The following is a 6819-nucleotide window of genomic DNA, read 5'->3' as shown; positions in this document are numbered from 1 at the left end:
TAGTTACACCTCGACAATAAGTCACACAGCCCGGGGGAAGAGGGTTAGGGTTTGTTGAATGGATGGGAAGGGGGCTTTTGGGAAAGGTTTGACATAGAAAAACAGTATGAATACATAGACAAACAAACGACAATCATTGAAGGCTACCATATCCATATGTTAAGGGAGAAAAAGGCAATGCATGCATGATGATGAGAGACCCGGATTACATACACTTCTAGTTCTTGTTCTGTTGTTCCGGCCTTAATACTTTAACAGATAGCAAATAGAAATTTTAAATATTGGTAGGGAAGAATCGTAAACACAGAGCAAACCTACTGATGATTGATAATAACAACTCCAAGAACACACTGTTGTAAAGCTTGTATACAAGATATTATTCAAATTATTTAAAAGAAGTTAAAAGTGGATACTGTTACTGTCTTATCCTGGTCAAAAATGTGGACTGGATTTTTGCATCTCGGCATTCCTCTTGCTCCTCTCGTCCATCAATCTTGGGTGTGTCGCCTCGCCACTCGCCACTGCCCGGCTGGAAAAAAAAAGGTGATTGATTGGTAAGGTAATTAATATGCATTGTAATGTTTTACAAAGTTTTGGGCAAGGCCCGGCCTGTAATTTTAGATGGAAAACCAAAGGGGATATTGAGAAAGAAAGTGAAAACAAATGCAGAAGTGATGGTGTAGAGCAACAAGAACACTTTCCGAGGTGGTATGTATGCATATGCATCATCTCTACTCTAGTCTGTTTCCAGCATTGACCTTCAACAGTAACAGGAGAGAGCAGGCCCACAGTGCTTAGCATTAGCACATCCTACGTTAACACTTTAGAGTCCTTTTTTTTTCTCTCAAAGAGTTGGACAAACGCAAAGCACATTATCCATTCCAAACATAGCATTTTACAGTTTAAGTTAGTAAAATCAATGCACTGCAGTCATCCCACCGCTACACTCTATTCAACTTCTACACAGACATTTGGGTCTGCTGTGGTTGTTGTTGACGTGTTTACCTTTAGGCTTTTCCGTTTTATGCCACTCCTGAAACATCCTCCTGACTTCATCATCATCTCTGATACTTTTACTGACTGACTGAAGATCGGCCTGCAGTATAAGTATAATTTTTATGACACAACAAGAGTAGAAATATAAATATTACTGACTTGAGTCATTCTTTATTGTGTACAGAAAGATAGATTACTACTAGTACACTTTGACATCACTTTGTGCACAACAAACAAACAACGCAAACACAAAGACCAATAGCTCAGAGTCAGGTGTCCAATGCATGCCAATAATTTTCATCATTCATTACCTGTTCCTTCTCATCTTAAGTTAATGGGCCATCTCTTTCGCCATCATCATGATGGACGGTGTTGTTGCGTCACAGTCATTTGCATTGCGCAGACTGAGTGAGTCCCCTTCCTGTATTGAATTAAAAGCAATGTATCACCAAGATGCAGGAGAAGTACACATTTCTTATTTGCAAGAAAGGGAAAATTAGTGTGTTCTGTAGAAAGTTGATTAGTGGCAGTGCACAATTACATAAATTCATGTGCAACAAACACAACAAAATCTACATCATTCAGTCTGCGATTCTGCGGCCAATGCATGGCATCAATCATTACCTGTTCCATCTCATCTTGTTAACGGGCCGTCTATTTCGCCATCATCATCATGGACGGTGCTGTTGTGTCACAGTCATTTGTATTGCGCAGATTGAGTGAGTCCCCTTCCTGTATTGAATTAAAAGCAATGTATCACCAAGATGCAGGAGAAGTACACATTTCTTATTTGCAAGAAGGGCAAAATTAGTGTGTTCTGTAGAAAGTTGATTAGTGGCAGTGCACAATTACATAAATTCATGCACAACAAACACAACAAAATCTACATCATTCAGTCTGCGACTCTGCGTCCAATGCATGGCATCAATCATTACCTGTTCCATCTTATTTTCAGTTAATGGCCAGTCTCTCTCGGCTCTGAAAGGAGGATAGCTATAGTAGTCATCTGATTCATGGTCCACTTGTTTTGGAAGGACGAGGAAAGTTTGAATTTGTTGTTACCATCATCCAATCATCATTCATGAGGGAAATGGAATTGAGCAGGAGATTCAGTATGATCGAGCGGAGGAGCTGGATTTGGAGGACTGTACTGTCAAATGGCAGACACCTGAAACTTGTATATTAAATTAGAAGAGTAGAAGACGGTGATAATGGATTTGTTGCGATTCACAAGTTTATAACCGGAACGACAGACACATAAACAAAGGGGACAAAAAGGGAGGAAGACAGTAAGTGCGAGCCTAATTGTCAGGGAAGTATAGCTCGTCCTCAAACTCTGGGGGTTCTTCCAGTAGTAGGTAATCATCTGACACAATACTTCCGTCACCTGAGCCGCTGTCCTCATCTTCCTCTGTTGATTCATGTATTGTGTAATTCGGTGGTATGAAGTGCTGATTCATTTTGATCATTGTTAACCTCTCCACGTTTTTTGGAGATAGACTGGTCCTTCTCAATGTTACAATGGAACCAGCAGCACTGAAAACACGTTCGGAAGAGACACTTGAGACAGGGCAAGCCAGATAGCTTATCGCCAGCCTGCTGAGCTGTGGCCATTCAGACCTTTTCCTATACCAATACTGCAATGGGTTTTGATCAACGTACACCTCCGTTGGGTCGTCCAGATAGGCCTGGACCATCCGCTCAATGTTCAGGGTTGCTGATGGTAAGCTTTTGTGCTGTTTTTTCTGTGCATCAGCACTGTGCTTACAATAGCCCATCTTTACATACCAATCCTGTAATGATGATGATTGTACTCGGCCTAATGATCCAGTTTTTGTTTCTGTAGTCGATAGTGATGGTGAGTGTTGTGATTGTGAGCCAACCGCACTGCCCTCAGCCGACGAAGTTGCACTTGATTCTGCATGGCCTGCTTCAGTATCAGTACTTGTTGTGGGTTGATGTGGCGGGCTTTTAATTAGCAGCCCTTTGTTTTCAAACTTAATGGCTGCTTCAGCTATACAACTTTTGTAGCGGGCAACATCATTGTCGGAAAAAGCAAGGAATAGTCCTAATTTTGCACGTGGATCCAGAATTGTGGCACAAATGTAATGTTCTTGTGACAAAATTTTATTTTGTATCCTTACATTTTCAGTTAAGCGCCTGGATAAGCTCTCCACCAAGTCATGGGCTTGCCTTCTGTCCTCTACACCTTTGTAGGATTCAGACACATTATTCAGCTCATGCTCTAGCATTTGCAACAATGGGATAGCTTGGCCCATTGTACAGTCCTCCTTGCTGACTTCACGTGTGAAGACCTCAAAAGGAGACAGCATCTCAGTCAGGCATTTAATTAGGGTCCATTGCTCCCTCTGAAGGGTCATGCCTTTAACACTAGCATCACTGCTTCTGTACCAGACATATTCATGGAGGGACATGTGCTGTTCATACAGACGATCAAGCATGTAATACGTTGAGTTCCAACGTGTTGCCACCTCCTGGATGAGTGCCTTGACTGGCATCCTAAATTCACGTTGGATGATCCTCAGCTGCTTCCGAGCTTTAAAAGAATGGCTGAAATGAGTACATATTCTTCGGCAGATGGCCAGTAAATTGCTGACTATGGGTTCTTTTTTCAGAAAGTCTTGCACTATAATGTTTATGCAGTGTGCCAAACACGGAACCCTGAAATAGGAACCAAGTTCCATGGCCTTAAGTACATTACTGCCATTGTCTGTAGCAACAAAACCAACACCAAGCCCTCTGGGCCGCAGCCATGCCAAATCTTGGTGCGAAACTCTTCTAAAATGTTTTCAGCCGCATGAGATTTCTCCATGGCGAACATGGCTACAGTTGCATGTTTCCAAGTACCTTCAAAAATCGCAGCTGTGTCAACAACACCTCGTGCAGATAGTTTATCTCTAACCCCCACAAAAGAGATCCAGTGTGCAGTGATGCACATGTAATCTGTGGCTTGGCAACTGCTCCACATGTCTGTTGTCAGGTGGATATTGTGCACAGCACTCTTCTCCAAAGCTTGTCCAACCAATTCCAGCACATCATGATGTAGTGCCAGAACAGCAATTCTTGCGAAATAGGACCGGCTGGGAACTTTCCATTTCAGGGAGATGGCATACACAAATTCAAGAAAACCCACCCCTTCCACAAATGAAAAAGGAAGAAGGTCCAGCGCTAACATTTTAGCCAGCTTCGCATTGTACAATCGTGCCGTTGGGTGGTTGCGTTGGAACTGCCCCTCCAACCTAAACATGCTCTCAATGGTAGGCTGGCTTACTTTCCTTAGTGGTGCTGTTTTCATTAACCCACTAAGGCTCAACGACACAGATTGTCTCATTGAGGTACTCGCCGGTCGCCTTGGTGTCTCACCTACACTCTGAGTATGGCTCTTACTGCGGTGCCACTCTGATGTTACTGAGGAGGATGTGGGCGTTACCACTGCAGTGACTGCACTACTGGAGACAGGGCTAGAAATGCCTCCCTGTTCTTCTCCTGCCACCACAATAATATCGCTCCCTGATTCTGAATCCTGAGCAACTTCAATGGGTTTAGTTTTTCTACTTTCTTTTAGCTTAAGTAGGTGATCCTCCCACACAATAGTGTGGTGTATTCTGAGATGACTTGCTTGTCCTCCGGTACCATAGTTTGTACCAAGCTTACCACGCCGAACACCTTGCCGACAAATTGAGCATATAGCAACGTTCTGCTCCTTGGCGCTAACAGAAAAGAAGTCCCAAACTGGGGAGGAGAACTTTCTGGCACTGCTGGATGTGCTACTTTCAACACCAGATGAACTTGAGGGGGTGCTTGAAAATATGTGACCCTGTCCACCTACACTGTGACTTTTACTACCACTTCCTACTGAGATGGTTGAGCTGGATGTAGGTCCCTGCCGGGCCTTGGAAAATATGGCAGCTGGAGGTATTGGTGGTGTAACCTGTGTTGGTGAGATCCGTGCTACATCCCGCTCAGTAGCAGCCTTTCTGGATAGGGTGAGAATGTCGGTCTCCAATCCCTTTGGGGCAGGAGTAAAGCGCGTGATGACTGGCTCGTCTTCATCAACATCATCACGCCCCTCTTCTACATCTACCTCCATAACTCTAAGTTTTTCTGGGACCTTCCTTTTCAGAAGCATTGTCTTGTGGCGTATATCAGTCTCAGACCGAGCTGGTGGGACCCAAGTGTCATCACGATCATCAGAAGCGGGGCTTGAAGAAGAAGATGATGGACTAAGCCTCCTTTTCCTTGCTGGTGGTCTGGAAGACAATAGATCTTCTGAAACAGTGGTTTGACTTTGCTCCACTTTGTCTGCAGGAAGCTCGATTTCCTGAAATGCCCCTACGTCAGGAGCAACAACTACTATGGTGGGCTGTTGCGGCAGCTGCTGCTGTTCTTGTTGCGGCGGCTGCTGCTGTTCTAGTTTCGGCGGCTGCTTCTGTTCTTGTTGCGGCGGCTGCTTCTGTTCTTGTTGCGGCGGCTGCTTCTGTTCTTGTTGCGGCGGCTGCTTCTGTTCTTGTTGCGGCGGCTGCTGCTGTTCTTGTTGCGGCGGCTGCTGCTGTTCTTGTTGCGGCGGCTGCTGCTGTTCTTGTTGCGGCGGCTGCACACTGATCTGCTGAATTTGCGCCTGCGTTGAACTTGATTGTGTACTACTTTGCGGTAATGACATTTCTTCAACATCGCTGCTCGTTAGTAGACTGGCTACCTCTGCGACACTAAAGCCCTTGGGCCTAGGTTGGTGGGGTTGGACTGCTGTGCTGCTCCCAGCTTGGTTCCCGGACAACGCTTTGGTGCCAAAAAAAACATTGATTAATAAAGCTGTGGCTACCTGCTCTGATCCTAGTGGATGAAAAAGCAGGCCTGTTGGCAGACAAGGCCAGGCAAGCTTGCAGGCCTAGGCTTTAAAATGGCCACCAGCCACATGGCCAGGCCCAACAACATCACAAAGGCCACCCCCAAAAAACACACTTCCCCAACTCAATCCAATGCCATCCATGCCCTAAATGATGTCTAAATTCAACAGACCACACAGAAAACACTTGATTAATAAAGCTGTGGCTACCTGCTCTGATCCTAGTGGATGAAAAAGCAGGCCTGTTGGCAGACAAGGCCAGGCAAGCTTGCAGGCCTAGGCTTCAAAATGGCCACCAGCCACATGGCCAGGCCCAACAACATCACAAAGGCCACCCCTAAAAAACACACTTCCCCAACTCAATCCAATGCCATCCATGCCCTAAATGATGTCTAAATTCAACAGACCACACAGAAAACACTTGATTAATAAAGCTGTGGCTACCTGCTCTGATCCTAGTGGATGAAAGCAGGCCTGTTGGCAGACAAGGCCAGGCAAGCTTGCGGGCCTAGGCTTCAAAATGGCCACCAGCCACATGGCCAGGCCCAACAACATCAGAAAGGCCACCCCCAAAAATCACACTTCCCCAACTCAATCCAATGCCATCCATGCCCTAAATGAAGTCTAAATTCAACAGACCACACAGAAAACACTTGATTAATAAAGCTGTGGCTACCTGCTCTGATCCTAGTGGATGAAAGCAGGCCTGTTGGCAGACAAGGCCAGGCAAGCTTGCAGGCCTAGGCTTCAAAATGGCCACCAGCCACATGGCCAGGCCCAACAACATCACAAAGGCCACCCCCAAAAACACACTTCCCCAACTCAATCCAATGCCATCCATGCCCTAAATGATGTCTAAATTCAACAGATCACACAGAAAACACTTGATTAATAAAGCTGTGGCTACCTGCTCTGATCCTAGTGGATGAAAAAGCAGGCCTGTTGGCAGACAAGGCCAG

At 45.3% G+C, this 6819-nt stretch overlaps 1 long non-coding RNA gene across 1 annotated transcript; it reads right to left on the bottom strand.

The window, feature by feature from the left end:
- Positions 1–426: 426 nt before the first annotated feature.
- On the bottom strand, positions 427–1729 carry LOC146812597 (uncharacterized). The gene is made up of 4 exons (XR_014965966.1): positions 1621–1729; positions 1308–1417; positions 1006–1096; positions 427–529 (listed from the first exon to the last, which is right to left on the bottom strand). It is a non-coding gene; the product is annotated as an uncharacterized LOC146812597 (long non-coding RNA).
- Positions 1730–6819: the final 5090 nt, after the last annotated feature.

Source organism: Triturus cristatus, chromosome 7, assembly GCF_964204655.1.
Source record: "Triturus cristatus chromosome 7, aTriCri1.1, whole genome shotgun sequence".
Lineage (NCBI taxonomy): Eukaryota > Metazoa > Chordata > Amphibia > Caudata > Salamandridae > Triturus > Triturus cristatus.
The sequence above is the reverse complement of the archived record's forward strand: the minus strand, read 5'-3'. Positions and strand labels throughout refer to the sequence as shown.